Source organism: Pogoniulus pusillus, chromosome 12 (assembly GCF_015220805.1).
Source record: "Pogoniulus pusillus isolate bPogPus1 chromosome 12, bPogPus1.pri, whole genome shotgun sequence".
Classification (NCBI taxonomy): Eukaryota; Metazoa; Chordata; class Aves; order Piciformes; family Lybiidae; genus Pogoniulus; species Pogoniulus pusillus.
In genome coordinates, this window is record NC_087275.1 from 17,675,936 (window position 1) to 17,693,311 (window position 17,376).

The following is a 17,376-nucleotide window of genomic DNA, read 5'->3' on the forward strand; positions in this document are numbered from 1 at the left end:
GGGGGGGGGGGGGCAGATAATACCCAAACCATCACAATCATACAGGTCATCAAAGTGTTCAGAAACTAATCTGACTGAAAAATATTGTGAGTTTCAAGGGCAGCAATAAAACCAAATCACTCAACATTGAAGACTGCTGTGACAAAAGCCATAATAAAAAGTGAAGAGGAAGTTAAAAAATTATGGGGGGTGTGATTAGAAAAAAGGAAATTGCCTTGTGGAAATAAGCCTGAAAAGAGCACAGATTTACAACATAGGAGATTGAAGAGAATCTAGGATCAATCAGGCAATAAGATAACACGACACTGTCCTTCAAACTGAAGAGAGTTTGCTAGTGCCTTTGATTTTAAATACCTGTAGGTCATGCATGTATCTTACAGTTAGCAGTAATACCAGGGAGAGTTACCACTATATATCTTCTAGCACTTCTCTGATTTATCCACATCTCTTCTTCTGCCATTGTGTCACCTAAGATTTATCTTACCACTGCCTTTGCAACAAAATTTATCCAAGAGGAATAGGTACAATGAATGTGAGGTCTATTTTTGTTTCCATTCTATGGGCACAAGAATGAGAAGTCCAGCTGGCAAATATTATTCTCAAGAAGGATCACTTATGTTTTTCATAAAACAAAAACACTGTCCTCTAGGCCTGAAAAACAGGGTTCAATAGCCACACTTCCTTGTAAAATACTAAGGGTTTATAAATATGAAGAAGGGAGTGAAGTCAAAGGCAGAGTCATGTGATATGTATTGCTATTGAAAATTGGATAAGCAAAATCCAGCATGAGACTTCTGGGAAGAAAGAAAACGCACATAGGTAAAGTCTCTTGTCACAATACTACATGCAATGAAGGGTAGGCTCTATATAAGAAACAAATGAAGACTTGATTGTAGACATCCCAAAACACTGGTCTAAAAATTGGATTAAAGTTGTAGATGCCAAGAAAATACAATCTCCTGGCATCTAAATGCAGCTTTCTCCTTTAGCTTAGAGTCTACTCGATAGTTACCTAAATATACCAGCAAGCAATTCTGACATGTCTTTGCTTAAATGTGGTTATATAAAGTAATACAAAAATAAGTTTTGGCTTTGCTGCAAATGTGCATAATGGAAAGACAAACATTATTAAAAAGACCATCATTTTTAGTGATTAAAATAATCCACAACAGAAAAAAAAATCTTCTGTAACTTTCCAACTTCCCATTTATCATAGTTTTGCAAAAAGAAGCCACAGTAATTTCATTTTTCTTGACTTCTATTAAAAAGATCAATACATATGATTCCAAAGAGTCTCGGCTCATGAAAAGATGGAGCTAGTCTGTAATCACATCTGAAAGTATTGGTTGTCATTAGCAGTAAGATTGATCTGTAAAGACAGTCAGCCCAGAGTGAAAGTACTTAAAAATTTCCATTGGGCTATTGCTGAACAACACTGCCCAGCAACCTTTCACCTTGCAGGTAATTAAATACAGATAACGAATTACCATATTAGAAGGAAGAATTGCATTGGGGATGTTCAATAGATGCCCACTTTAGTAAAGCAGTTCCAAATCTCTGAATAATGGTTTTGTTTTGTGCATAAAACCTAATGAGCTCTGACAGTATAAAGTCATTTTTCAACATGCATTTACATCTGACTTATCAAATAAGATATTAATAAGTCACCTCCGATACAAGAATTGCTAATGGCCTTGTAGCATGAACATTGCAAGTCCTCATATCGTTTTGAGTGCCAGAAGAGGATCAAATGGCCTTTGCAGTGCAGTCTCTTTTGCTAGGAGTCAAAAAGTTCTGACGAGACCAAAACTCATTCGCTTGGATGGGGACGAAGAACTCCATACACATGTCATCTACCCTGAAGAGCTTCTATAGGTATGTCAACCAGAAAAGGAAGCTTATCCCCCGGTGAACAAGAATAAAAGGAAGCTTATCCCCCAGTGAACAAGAATGGCAAGCCAAAAATAACAGACAAGGAAAAGGCTGAGGTACTCAACAACTTCTTTGCCTCAGTGTTCCCTGGCATACTCACATCATATGAGCAGATGGACCACGAGACAAAGACCAGTGACTTAAATCATCAGCCTGGTTGGAAATGACCTCTTGAAGTCATCTCTCCCAACACCCCTGTCCATAACATGGCCAGCTTTGAACTCAGATGAGGTTGCTAACAATTTTGTTTCATCTGTGCCAGCACCCAACAACCCTCACAGTGAAGACTGCTTCCCAGATCTCTAGCTGAGCATTCCCTTGCTGCATCTTGTCTGTTGGTCAACCAGAGTTCCACATGGTACAGCTTCAATTCCCTCCTCATGGAGGTGTCCAATGCCCCTGGTGACCTGCAGCTTCTCTTCTAATATGATGGAACAGGCCCTGACTGCCAAAACCTCCTGTGCCAACTGGAGATGGAATAAATATTCCATTCCAAGCTCACCTCCCTCCAAATTGTTTTGCTTAATTTGCACAAGCATGCAACAATGGCAAATCAATCTTCAAGTGCTTCTTCAGGACCTGCCCTTAACTATGTCCCTCTGCAGCTCAATACAAGCAAGAGAAAAGGTTCACTCCTATAACACAACCTCTGTGGATCTCAGTGGAGTTTGAATTTAGCAAGTTATTACTGGGTCCCAAGCAGATTCAATGTATTTGAATCCCTCAGAGCATTGAAAGAGACCATATCTGACGCTGAAAATAAGCACAAATATGGTAAATTCTTAGACCTGAGGTATTATGTTCTTTTACTTTCACCAAAACCCTTGAAACAAGACCAAAAACCTTAGAACATTAGCAGAGCCTTACAGTTGAGTGACAAGAAGTGAGAAGACAAAAAAAAAAAAATCTAATTAAAGCCAAAATGACAGTAGGAAAGGAAAGTAGCTGGAGGAGGGGAGTGAAAAGTCCTGGAAAGAGAAAGAAAGTGTCAATAGTCTTGGAGCTGTCATAACCTGAGATGATAATTGTTCAATAAAAGCAGGGGTTTGTGACTTTCTCTCTAAGGTCTAGGACAGAAAGGCATAAAGAGTCTTCATTTAGCAATGGAGAAAAGCACAGACATTGGGCTCCAGAAACCTCCTATCTGTGAACCCATGAGCCCAGGTGAAAACATACACAACCAGGAACATCACATTTCCCTTGCCATCCAAATAATCCCAGAAGCACGCTCTTAAAAGCTTCATGTGACTGCTTTGTGGAAGCAAAAAGGACAACAAATTAAGTGCAATTTGGAGTATCCACATGTCTGGTAAGTCTGGTAAGAATATTCTCAAGATATTTTCTGAAAAGACTGTAACACAGGAAAAGCCACTTTTTACTGTTCCTAAACAAAATAAGTAAGGGACTATGTTTGTATGGAAATATCACACTCTGTTTCCTGATATTTCCTGTGAAAATGTCAGAGTGAAGGTGTTTTCTTATCTAATTCCACTGAAGAAGAATGAACCTGGAAAGGTATTATTGTTCTTTCAAAAAGCAGAATTACATTTCCCTTCTAAAATGTGGTTAAAATTAGATTTTGTGGTATTGTTTGGCTTCTATGAAAAATTAATCTCAGGTTTCTGACATGGGGGTATGGTTTCGGGCAGCACGTTCTAACCTCATTATTTCCGGCTACCATCACACCAGCACAGGAAAAATAAAGGCAGGTTTGATTCAAATGCTACTTAAAAGCTAATACGTAACAGCAAAAAAAAAATACTTGCATCTCATGACATTTGCAAAAGCCCTCCATTTAAAAGTATGCTAGGAGGAAGTTCTTCACAGGGAGAGTGATTTGCCGTTGGAATGGGCTGCCCAGGGAGGTGGTGCAATCACCATCCCTGGAGGTGTTCAAGAACAGACTGGATGAGGCACTTAATGCCATGGTCTAGTTGATTGGACAGGGCTGGGTGCTAGGTTGGCCTGGATGATCTTGGAGGTCTCTTCCAACGTGGTTGATTCTATGATTCCATGATTCTTTATTGCTTTATCCTTAATTTGTTATCATAATACTAATCTTTAGTACCTAGTAACTGTATTTATGAATATGACACAATAACTTGATAAGAAGAAATATTCTAAAAGTAGGAAAGATGTGGCAAACTAGAAAAAAACCTGTAATTCAAGACTGTCTTATTGAAATTAGGCTCATATGTGTCTCAGTCTGTCTGTGTCACTACTGTGTTGATAGCCGACAGTTGTGTTTCAGGCCACTTCTATTCAGTTTTGATTTGGTGCTTCCTGATGAAATGTTTCATAGCTAGAGTCAGAGTGATGGTGCTTGCACTGTGATGAAATGTTTGCTTCTCCATAGTTGATAAGATTGATAATTGTGTTTATCATGTGGGTAGTGTGAGATTAATGATCTCCTCAATTATTCATTTCCTTGCTCTTGAGTGCTTGAGTTTTGTAAATTGTGTGATGGGATAAGAATGTTATGTTGCTTAACAACATTCAGTCTCAACTGTCTTTTCAAACTAAGAAAGGGGTTTGGGCATCTCTCTGGGCCTTAAAATGTCTCTTTGAATACTTTATGCACACAATATAATAGCTGTCTCACAAAATTATTCCTTCTCAATCACAGATAGCTGGGATTGTACAGAAAGTATTAATAGCTCCTTCAGAGAGCATCTCCACCAGACTGTACCAGACTCTATTGCATGCTTTATCTCGGCAGCTAGTTGTTCTCTATAAGTGTGAAGCACAAGGACAGCTTGGTTTAGTCCTTTCACTTCAAGAATGTGTCTTCATCCATCAGGACAAGAGACACTTTTAATATCTGACAGATTTAGAAAAGGTCTTTCTGGTCTTCCTAAACTGTAAAGATCCAAAAGAAGCCAACAAGCTCTAATGGATATCATTCATAACTTCTCCTGTTGAGAAGTTACCACTTTTCATCCAGATGGATTGAAGAGCATTGAAATCCCACTGTCACACAACTATCAATTTTAGCAGTGCATGTATAAAATGCATTCAGAAGCAGGAGGCAGACTGTACATGGTACTAGCATGAGCATGGCTCATGTTTTATAAGCTGCAAGAGAGAGACAGAAGTGCTCCAAGTTGTTTGCAGTGAAGTGTGTAGGCAGGGCCATCAGAGGACAAGATGGTCTTCTACAACACACCCGAGTAACGCTCCAATACCTTCCCTAAACAACATAAACAGCCATGGATAGTTTTAAAACTAAGTATCATGAAGGGTAACCTGAGAGAATTGGACTTCTTTATTTTAATTTGTCTGAGAGGATGAAACTTGCTGTGTGCCACCAGGGGCTTGGAACAAGGGCTGCTCTCAGTAATCCCTTTGTCTCTTCATTTGGATGTAGAAGTGTGTTCCACAAAGTCCAAGCAATGGCTGAAGTGAAAATTGCACTGAAAACATTTTTCTTTCCCTAAAGCAAGCTCAAGGAGGAACATTTTTTTTTAACAAAATGGAAAATCAATATAATTTTAATTTTAAGAAGTCAGAGCCAATGCCAAGCTGTCCTTTAAGGAAGCTTAATCAAAATTCATAGCTTTTTTTTTTTCTTTCTTTTTGGTAAGAAAAATAAAATTAAATTGATTTCATCATTCTCCTCCAAGTTTGTTTAGGGACTGGAAGTTTTGCTCATCACTGGTTCTTCAGTTTGCTTCCACAAAAGATGTTTGATCATCACGTATTTACTACAACAGTATTTGAGATTTCCAAATTAATTTATGCAGAAACAAAAGAAGGTAACACAACTACTGCAGAGTTAAGCATACTGCAGGCTGTAACGATTTCAACAGCTTATGGATTCCAGCAAAACTTTCAAATTCGTTTGACTGACATTGTCATAAGCAACAGAAGAGGTTCTCAAAAGGGAAAAAAAAAAAGACAGAGGAACAGAGGAAATACTAAGGAGATTAGTATTTAAGGTGAAATTGCATGGGAATATATTTAATTTTGCAGAAAGATGTAGCAGAAAGATGCTGCATTCAGACTGGAAAATGCAGAAAGCAGAAGGGAAAAGTTTTCTTTCATTAAGACTTGCTTCTTCATTTAGCAGTTCCTCATATTTCTGTAATAGGTATCTGATAGCCACATTTTCTACAGGGCTTTTCATTGTCATGAGTGAAACATGATGCTGATTAAAGCAGCCTGAATGTTAGCCACGGGCTCATTAATCCTAGCGCAGAAAGACCCAGATGTACACAAATTTGTGGATAGTGTTCAGTCAAGAAGGAGACACTTTGCTGGCATCAGCCCATCATCTGCTTGGAGAAGGCCTACTGAAATAGGCAGAGCTGGAACATATATGGCTCTTCCCCCACCCTGGAAACTTGATTTGTAAATTAAATCTTTGGTGCAGTTGGTAGTGATATAAAGAGTGAATATGTTTGTGTCACTTCATGCGCAAAATCAGACACTGTGATTTCAAGTGCCTTGTGGGGCGTGTAAAGAGAGAATGCCAAAGCATTTTGGCCTTCTGAATGGAAATGCTCTTTAATTTCTGGGACTTTAGCCTGGATAGAGTGATGGCTCTCATGGGTAAGGGAAAACCAATCCATTTGCTGATGCAGGACTTTCAGTCACAAATGACCTCCCAAGCTGCTTCTGAAACATTCCCTTTTTAATGATCTGAAGGAAAGCCACAACTGACCCTCCTGCTTAGTGCAAGAATCTGTTTTTAGCAATATTAAAATCAACTGACCTGATTTTTCATTGTTACTGGAATTGAAACACACAGTGGAAATTATCCCCCCAAAAGATCAACATTAATCTTTAACATAACATCAGATCAAAGAAGTCAACGGTGACCTTTTAAAGGCTACACCCAAACATGAAGATTTCAGCATCAGAGACAAATGAATAGATGGACCAATGCACAGTGACTGGAAGTTAGGTTTCTGGCTAGAAAGTATGAATCTAGACTACATCTTTAAATAATGTGTGTGTTTGTACATCTGAGTCATCATGTATCTCTCTAGCATGGCTGAGGACATAGCCAGGCCAGTTAATTGTTGATTTTTCTCTGCAGAGGGCCTGTCTACTTTATTAGGCCACAGAGTTTTGAAGGCTAGTAAGGTGGTCCTCCCAGTCTTAGCTTGCCTTTCAAGTAGTGCCAAGGTCAGGCTGCCATTGCTACAGACTAGGATGACCTATGGAAGTCCTGGTTCTCTCCTCAGCGTTTGGAGCAGACTGCCCCCAAGCCCAGTGACCAAAGGAACTGATGAAATCATAATGTCAAAACTAACTGCCTCTTGTGTGCAGCATTTTCTACATGTGTTGAAGTTGGACTGTGTAAGGGATTTTTTTAAATGTCACATGGGCAACATGAGTAATTCTATTTCTTACATGTTGAAGAAGGAAGACAACAGGAATGTGATTTAAGTGCCTTTAACTGCTTGCTTTTTTTCTTCAAGTGTCAGATTAAGGATCATCTGGCTTCTGATAAACTCCACTTCAGGAAGGAAGTTTGATTAGTTTCCAGGGACCTATGCATGTGAGAGAGGCAGCTTATCTACCAATTCTTGGTATGCAACATTTATATTCACTTGAATCTGGAGGGATGCTAGTTAGAGACCTAAAAGGAAATTGTCTTCTGCTGATATTCCCTAAAAAAATGACAGTCTGATGACTTTATAACAGTCAGGACAGCAAGAGCAACATGCTTGATATAAAAAGGAAGCAGAGCCATAATTTATCCCATTCTAGTCCACACTGACACGATTAATCTGGGAATGAAAGTGGGAATGTATCCTGAGATTTATGGAACAAGAGGATCCTGTGAACAGACTGCTGGTGCGAGCTTTCCTGTGCTGAACTGGGTGTGTAATGCTATCTCTTGTGCTCACTCTTGCTTTCAGTGATGGAGACGTGTTAGAGGAAAGATTTTGCAGAACTTGGGTGTTAAAAATCACTCACAAGACTGTGTCTTTACTCTACCTGCCATGCAAATATTCATCTTCACTCCTTACAGAAATGGCTATCACCTTTTTCTGCCACAGCAGTGCTCATTAAAGGACATTCTTGTAGTTACAACAGTGTTTTGAAAAGCCATGTCCTGCCAGAAGACTCCCTCCTCAAAGGAAATATTCATGCCTGTAGTTATTTTTTTTCCCTCTAATAAAGGAATTTCCTTTGTGCATAGGATTTCGAGGAATGTTGATATGGGGCAATACTTGAGAACTACAGCTGGGCCTGGATGAAGAATGAACAGACACACGTGTGATTGTTGCTCTGTGTCTCTAGGATGTGTACTGGGCTTATATATCAATTGACTTTGAAATTTGTGAAAGCAGGCACATTTTTGCAGCCCTTAATGTGATATAATGGCATAGATTTTAAGACTGTCAGCCTTTTTGGTGCAATTTAATACAGGCTAGTTAAAAGGAGCAATAGGAAATCTATGCGAGCAGTTTCTAGCTGTCAGATCCAATTTGCCATGACAGCCCATGATACAGACAGCATGTACTGCTATTGAGCAGTTTTGATCATCTCCAAAAAGGGTTGTTTTGAATGTGCATTTTTTGTGGAGCCTTCCCTAGAAAGCTAGCCAGTTCTCCAGCAAAAGAGAAGAGCAAAAAAACTGCAGCCTCTAGGAGAATGCAAAAGAGGAGAGCTGAGCTACAGCCAGCAAACAACTCCTGCTTGTCAATAGAAGTGGTTTCATGGGGATCAGTGCTGCAGATCTGTGCATTCTCTATGTACAAGGGTGCTAAGAGTCAGAAAGGCCTCCATAAACCCCCTTTATGCTTTGCACAGCATTGTACTCTGGATGTATGATAATATTCTTATGCATTGTGCCTATTTTCATCCTGTGTCACCTCTTCTCCTTAAAATCTAAGAGTTTCTCAAATTTGTGGAGCCACTTTTTAGACAGGTCTCTAACAATAACAGAAATTGATCAGGCCCTACACTCTGGATACAGGGGCCAGGGACTATTTCTGACTAACAAATGTGAGTTCTCCTTCCTTTCACAAACGTGAAGGAATTAATTCCCCACAGTACTACAATAATTATTTTTACATAAGCACAGAACACAGTGCACAACATTCATTTTCCTTGCTTAAGGGGCAATGTAATGCCATGCTGCTCTTTCTCCATTAGTTACAGCCTGATACAGTTAACTTTAAAATCAGGCTTTGGCACACCATACAAATAATAATACATTTATACAATTGAATGCCTATGCACTAATTCAGTCAAGGGAGTTCTACTGCCGGTCATAAACTACTTAAGCTGTTTGACTCTCAGCTTAAGACATCAACAAAGGTCTTTGATTGAATTATAGTCTTAGATTTACCTGCACAACTTCTATTATTCAAAGCTAGCTATATATGATGTGAAATATCTGATATGATGAGTAAATCTTGAACTGCTACCAAAATAAACTGTACTGCTATCCAAGTGAGATCTTACAGTGCTGACATGAAGGGAAATTCTGCCTTGGATTTTAACAAGGCCAAGCCTACAGCTCTTTGCTTGTAATAGCAGTGCAGTAGTTGCAGCTGTCCTATGATACAACACTCATAAGGGCAGTTAATAGTTTCCATTAGGTCAAATAATTTAAACAATAAAAAAATTAAAATTATGAATTTGTGGACATAAAAGATTTGCTTTAGGTCTGACAAAGGCTTCAAGAGCAATGTAATGAGTTCAAGCATGGGCCAATGGCTCCGAGTATAATCTAGGTGCTACATCTTGGGAGGAAAGCTCCTGACCTCATACTAGCAGAGGATGAGATAGTGTGTCTGGGAGACTGCACCAACTGTACCAAAAAACATGTGGTGCAGTGTCTTAGAGTATTAGTTTTAGCTTCCAAGTTTCTGTCTTTTGAAGATACTGTCTAGGTCTTCTCTGAGGATCAGGACAGGAGAAACTGTATGCAGAAAATGTTTTCTTGGAAGGTGTTTCTCTCCCTTGTCTACTCTCTGTGCAAGTTATGTGATGGAGTAGACATTTAGTTTCCCATATGTCTTCTCCATGGAAATCATTGCTGTATGTAGTGAAATAGGTTATGTTCATGTACCTCTACAAGAACCAGAAACTCAGGCCATGTTCACCAAAAGGACATATTTATTTTATTTGTTTTGTTTTCTGAACAGAGACAATTGTAAGCTTTGACAATTCATCAAGTACTGCCATTTCAGAGGAGATCTGTTGGCCCCAGTCCCCTTCACCAACAGAGAGTGAAAACAGCCCCAAGAAGTATCCAGCACTCAAATGGCCTCCTTGGTATAGATTTCTGTTAACATTCCCATACACATCCCAGTCCCAATTCCCAGAGCAGGAGCAGGTCAGGACAAGCTGTGGTCTAGCCAGGAAAAATAGGAAAGAACTGTTTTTTCCCCTCCCAAAAGATCAGTGCTTAGAGAGCTACCAAGCATGAGAGAAATTACAAACATTTCAAAATGTAGATTTGAACAGAAAACTTATATGGCCCCCTGGAAGTTCAGCTTCTGGCCCCTCAGACAGATCCAATAGTCACATCGATGCTTATTGCCAAATATAGATTAACAAAGTCAGCTGATCCTAGTGCACAAGTGAAACAAGCTGTCACTCAAGGCAGGCAAATACCTCATGGCTATTGCTGGTGAAAGCAGCTCGGTGCCAAGAGCAGATATTTGCTATTTTGCCACTGGAAAAGTTCTCCCTGTAGAGCTGAGAGGGATGCTAAAGAGGAAGAGGGCCTGCAGCTCTTGCAGATGGTACACCTGGGCAAGGACTATGGGGACCACTCCCCAGCAGCAGAGCGGCACAACCATCAGATGCTGCCATCTACTCCATTGTGAGCTCAGAGAACAAAGATTTTTAAGTGTAAAATGTGGAAAAGATGGGTTAAACACAGCTTGGCATAAGCCATTGCAGATGGCAGTGAAAGCCTCTTCCCTCACTGATGTTCACCATCAACAGAAACACTGTCAATAAGGAAGAACTCAACATCTGAACCCTGCACAGAAATACCAGCAAAATATCCCTGTGAACGTGAAGAACTCTGCTCAGACCTTTCTAGCTGTGTGAGTCCATAAATCACATCATCTTGCTCTGTTTCTCACGCCAGTATCAGTAGATCTAAAGAGAGATCAAAGAACCTCTCAAAGTCTGACACAGAGTATCTTCAAGTATGCCTCAACATTTCTTTTCTAGAGGAAACTCAGGAGAAAAGTAGTAGTACTGTGGTATTTTTTTAAGTCCACGATCTTCAGAAAAACCACATAACAGAAAATGGAATATTGTGAGCAGCCCACATAATTACTCATGATAGATAACTGTATTAAAAATTAAACATAAATTATTGGAGGCATTACACTGTTGGCACAAGATGAAAAAGGTGCTTCATATTACTGAAAGGTTTAGCTAACTGCCTGAAAGTTTGGCTCAATAGAAAAGAGACTAGCCTGGATAAATGGAAAGCATTTATTGTTTGAAATATGGATTTTAATATAGCACAGCACAACCCCAAAACATCAGTCCTTTTCAATACAGTTAAAGTAAGATGGATCTTGCAGATTAAAGTAGCCAGCAAGATGCTCTTTGGCAGTGAGAAGCAGGAGAATTACAAAAGGAATCTTCTTGGAGCCACTCCATGTCTTTGGAAGAGGATTCTTCACCTCTTTCACAGGGCTCCCCAGCGTCCTCCGCAGATGTTTTATATTTGAGCACTGGGGCACACTGATGGCCTTGGCCTGTGAGGTCCTATTCTGCTCCTGAGGACACCCAAGCGTCAGAGAAAGGGAGGAAAAGCCTGTGTTGGGAGTAAAACAAAGGTCACTTTGCTGGCCAGGCAGATCTATGGCTTCCCCAGACTGGATGAGGACATTGGCAGGACTACACATTTTTCTGCAAGGTTGTACAGTTCTGTCACTGACCAAGGCTCACATCAGCACTTTAAGATCAACAATGTTTTACAAAAGGCTGGGGTGGTTTTTACTGTGTTTTGCATTTTACTAAATACTTTATTTTTTCCACAATGTTTTGTCGGTTTTAAATCATAGAATCAACCAGGTTGGAAGAGACCTCCAAGACCATCCAGTCCAACCTAGCACCCAGCTCTGTCCAATCAACTAGACCATGGCACTAAGTGCCTCATCCAGGCTTCTCTTGAACACCTCCAGGGATGGTGACTCACCATATCCCTGGGCAGCCCATTCCAATGGCAAATCACTCTCTATGCCAAGAACTTCTTCCTAACATCCAGCCTATACCTCCCCCAGCACAGCTTGAGACTGTGTCCCCTTGCTCTGTTGCTGGTTATGGAGGAGAGGAGACCAACCCCCACCTGGCTACAACCTCCCTTCAGGTAGTTGTAGACAGCAATGAAGACTCCTTTGAGCCTCCTCTTCTCCAGGCTAAACACCCCCAGCTGTCTCAGCCTCTCCTCAAAGGGTTTGTGTTCCAGGCCTTTCCTAAGAGATTGATTTCCTAGAATTTCACCTCCAGCTCTTGACTTCAGTGACCAACATAGGATTCAAAAAAGCAATTCAAAGTTTCAAACACCTGAACAATCCTTGGATTTAACTGGGCCTGTGCTAACAATGTGACTAAGAACACTGCTGATCAGCTTTGGAACAGTGCTGTGAAGTTGGTCACTGAAATCAGTAAGGCCAAGCAGATAAACTCCTGTACTAAAACTTCTGCTCACCAGGAATGACTGAGGAGGGAAGAAAACCAATGGGGAGGGAAAGGTACAATGTTACTTTCACAAAGAAGCAAAGTGCCCAAGAGATCCCATGGTTTCCAGGTGCTTCAGCAATGGGAGAATCCCAACGCTGGCAAACCTGCAGAGAGCTTTGTGCCACGCAGCGCAAGCGTTTGGAGCAGTCACTGAGTCCCTGGCCTAGCTAACCGGGGGGCCACCAGGCCCCCCGGCCTTTAGAATCCCTTCACCATTCACCCAGTGCGCACCAGGGGCACTCACCAGTGACGATGGGAGGAGGATCCCTCTGCCCAGATGGGCAAACTTAGCTCTGCTGCCCCTCCCGGGCCCCGTTATAAAGAGGAGTGAGTGGGTGGGGAGGGCAAAGAGGTCACACCTGGGGTGGGAGGAGACTCCAATAGCACCCAGGTGCGCTGGGTTTGGGGGATAAAAGGGGGAAATGCAGCAGGGGGTGGGAAAATGGCAGGTATGGTGGGAAAGTGGAGCTGGGGAGGGGCTTTTCAGGCTATCAGGGAGTGGCAGAACCAGAGGCAACGGAGCAAAGCTGAAGACGGGCAGGTTCAAGCTGGATGTGAAGAGGAAGCTGTTCAGCATGAGAGTGGTAAGAGCCTGGAATGGGTGGAGGTGGTTGAGACCCTGTTCCTGGAGATGTTTCAGCTTAGGATGGAGGGGCTCTGGCCAGCCTGCTCTAGGGTAGGGTGTCCCTGCCCATGGCAGAGGGGTTGGAACTAGATGACCCTTGTGGTCCCTTCCAACCCTGGTTCTCTGACTCTAATACTGAACTACCTTAGGAAGGATATGTTTGACAAGTCTATGACTTGTCTAGCAAGTTGGCACAGTGTGCTCACTGTCAGACGTGTCATTTGTTCCTTATCATTTGTCCTGTTTTTTATGCAAGCATGACTCAGATGTTTCCAGAAAGGAAAAAAAAAGTGGGGAGGGGGCAAGAAGTGAGTCTGTATGTTTGATCTTTCAAAAAAGATACTCTCAAACAGAAAGAAAAACCTGAATAGCAACTCTAAGGAACTTTAGTTTGAGATATGTATTATCTCTAGAGGAACAAACAGTGCTGATGATGGATCAGTGGAAAAATTGTTATAATACTACAAGAAAAACTCCTTCCTCAGCAGATGGTGCAAGCCTAAGATATCAGAAACTCCTTCAGAAATTCCAAACAGATCTTACTCACTCTAGAAACTCAAGGGAGAAGCCCAGCTGTGGGATTCATGACTCAAGGTTGTGTTTGCCAAGCCTGATCCTTGTGGTAAGGACTTCCATGTGGCAGGGCAGTAAAGTAGTCAAAACCAGCTGAAAGCCAAAAGTTTTTTCTCCAGCTGGTGTCAGATGGAGGGTCCAAAGGAGGCTCTCTCCAAGATCTCCTACTTTATAAACAAAACAAAAAGCACAATGTCTCATCTGAAAAACTCAAGGTACTTCTTCAGCCACTCTGTCCTCCTTGTCATGACCAAGATCTGGGTGCTCATCTGTTGTGTCACTGGAGATAAAGAAGATCATAGATAGTCTACCCATTTCCAGTGCAACTCAAGCAAGAGAGTTTACTAACTCTTACTACTTGTCAGCTTGGCACTGACTGCTGTTCCTTTGAATAATTAGCAGCTGTCTTTCTAACCACCATCCTCTGAAAAAACATGAAAATTATATTTGCTTGTCTGGTTTTCAGGAGCCACTAACTATGGATCATCTGTGTAATGAGTTTCGACTCTTTCTCAGAGCTGATGCTGGCACAGACCAATGAGGAAACAGCATGAACTCCCTCTCTCGCTCAGCTTGTTGAGCTAATTCAGCCCTTGTCTCAGAGTAGAGCCAGACCAAAGGTACTGTGATTTGCTCCTGGTTCTCCTGACCTCTCCTTGCCACGGTGGCCAGGAAAAGATGAACCTGTCTGTGGCTTTCCTCCCTCTCACATGCCGATTTATGCCTCAAGCCACCCTCTGGCTGCACTTTGTTTCCTGCAAAGTAACCCCAGCACTAGAGCGAGTGCGAAAGAGTGAGGACATCCCTCACTATACAACTCAGTCAAAAAAGATACTGGGGGCCCCTTTGCAGCTGTGTCACACCATAATTGTGCTGTATTTATCCCTTAGCTTTAGCCTATGGATCTAATAAAAGCCCTTCACTATCAGTGCAATGTGATGAACATTTGAAGTTTAGTTTTGGAATTTCTTTCTCTCTTCTCAAGATGGGTGTGTGCTGCAGGACAATAAACTATACCTAATCACACAACATGTTTCCACTTCAGCTTAGGACCTGGACAGGACGTAAAGGAGAGTAAAGCAAAGAGTGAGAGTTACCAGAAAAATGGTGAGCTCATAAAAAATGTATATAAGAGGGGATCCAAGTGCAGTAATGAGGCATCACACAAAGGCAGTGCAGTACTTAGCACTAAAACCCTTTCCACATGCTATCTGGTTACCATCTTATCAACGTGACACCCATTAGCGTCTGATAATAGTAACTAATCAGCTGTTCTGCCTTCCTTTATTTTCCTTCAGAAAATATCTTCTTCAGTGTGCAGTCCCTCCCCATGACAATATCACACACTAAATAATGCATAAAATTGATACCCTGTCATTCAGATTTGATGTCACTTCCTGACAAGGTGATGCTATGAGAGAGTGCAGGGGTGCTTGCTCCCAACACAAAACTCTAAAGAGGACTCTGATCGTCAGAAGCAGCAACCACCTCCTGCTATCCTGAATCAGTTGAAGTTTTGGGAAGCACCTATGTTAGCATCACGATATGCTTCCAGCTGCAATAAAGAGCCTGTGTGGAAGGAGAATTTCACTCCTAGATTCAGCCTAACAGAGAGAGAAATCCGTAGACTCGAGTGATTTGAGGTCCTGATCATGACCGAACTACATAAAACACACACTTCACATTAAACCCAGTATTTCTAGCCCCCTGAGGCAAGAGGCTGTTGTCTGGCTGAGAAGCAATAACACTTTTATACACTCAAAGTGTGAGACTCCACACGGGTCTTTCAACATATGTCAGTGATGGTTTCTAGCTATAAAAAGAACTTGACTGGTTTGTTTACTTTGTGGTTGAAGCTTTGAACTGCTACACTGGGACGTGGGATTCGAGGCCGCAGACTTCCCATGTGATTAAGACAAGTCATTTCTTCTCTCTTTCATTTCCCCATCCATAAAATGATAGTGATAAGAGCTGTATAAATAATTGACTTTTAACTCAGAGGCAACCTGTAAAGCCAAGAAAGAAACAAGAACCTCATGTTTAAGCTTTCCCTGAAATTTTGTAAGCATTGCCCTTTTTTTGCAGAAAAAGAAAATCAGAAAATGCATTTTTGTTTAGGGAGTTTTGGTTCCATTTGGATTTTTTTCCTCTTTTAAATTAACCCTAGACAAGCTTTGAAATGAAAATTTATCTTAACATGTTAGGAATTGGATTATAAAATGGAATTAGGGACTTTTTGCCTGAAACCCTTGTAATCATACAACATGAATGCACATGTAGTTTTAGTGGATTTAACTCCATTCAGCTCAATGCTTCTTTTCTATTTCTTGTCTATTTAGTTCAGTGAAAAAAACCCTAGGCCATACTATAATTGATGTTTATCTAAGTATATAGATATCAAATATCAAATGGGTATCTAATATCAGCACTGTTATGCTATCAAAGTATAAATTGAGACTGTTCAAGGATTCAAACCCATACTCAAGATTCTTGTGGACACAGTAATACATTCTCTTAGAAAGGATTTCAGTACAGCCACACATCACCCATCAATTCTCAGCAGGGCCCTGACACATGGAAATAGCCTTCAAAAAAGCCAGTAAACATTGAAAAAGTTCTTCAGATATTTGCTCTTACAAGGTGCTGGGTATATTCCCAGGAGGCTGGAGTAGAGGGTGATAGGAATTCGTGGTCTCTCTTAGGACTAACAAATTCAGGAACACCTTCAAGGGTGAAACAGATGCTTGCTGACTAGGCAATGACCTCCATGAGTAGCCTCCAAAATTGCACAGAGGAAATGAGATAATATGCAGAAATATATGTGTTTCTGGTTTAAGCCTGAGGATGTGATTTCATCACCTTCTTCTCTTCCAAATGGAGAAGGGTGCATTTTGTATCATCCCAAGTATTACCACAGACAGATTGCCAGAAATTATTCTGCAGCATTCAGAACACTGATTGAGTCACTCTGGGACATCCTTTCCCTTGAAATCTGAGGAAGCTCAGCATCTCTGGTTTCTGATGTGCCTCTGCTCCAGTTTCACCATCTCTAAAGGGAAGGTAAAAGCAGGAGGCTTTGAGCGCTATTTCATTTATATGGTAAAAATAAGGCACAAAATATTAAGTGGTATCAAAGTGCAAGTGTGATGGAATCATTATATCCTAGACAGTATTTCCAGAAATAATGCTACACAGAGAGGCTATTAGGCACATTCCTTTGCTACTATGGTGTAGCAGGCATTTGCCAATGACGTAAAGGTTCCCGACTAATCATAGAATGACTTAGGCTTGCACTGTAACAGACATCAGGGGTGAGATTCATAGAGGTTCATGTCCAGAGTCTCTCCTCATTCAATGAAGGCTTACATTGGTAAAGCACAGTTCAACTTACCTTACAATTAATCTCTTTTAAGCAAGAGTGTTAAAGCAAGAGGAATAGCACCTGACAGAGCCCCTTTCTCCCCACTGACCACAAAACAGCCTTCATTGTCATATGTACTTGTCCACATTGAAGACCTCACAAGAGGTTTAAATCTACCCTGCCCAAATCCTACATGCTCACTGCA

At 41.1% G+C, this 17,376-nt stretch overlaps 1 long non-coding RNA gene across 1 annotated transcript; it reads right to left on the reverse strand.

Annotated features, from left to right (window-relative positions):
• Nucleotides 1-9,996: 9,996 nt before the first annotated feature.
• On the reverse strand, nt 9,997-12,920 carry LOC135179990 (uncharacterized). The gene is made up of 2 exons (XR_010304231.1): nt 12,857-12,920; nt 9,997-11,683 (listed from the first exon to the last, which is right to left on the reverse strand). It is a non-coding gene; the product is annotated as an uncharacterized LOC135179990 (long non-coding RNA).
• Nucleotides 12,921-17,376: the final 4,456 nt, after the last annotated feature.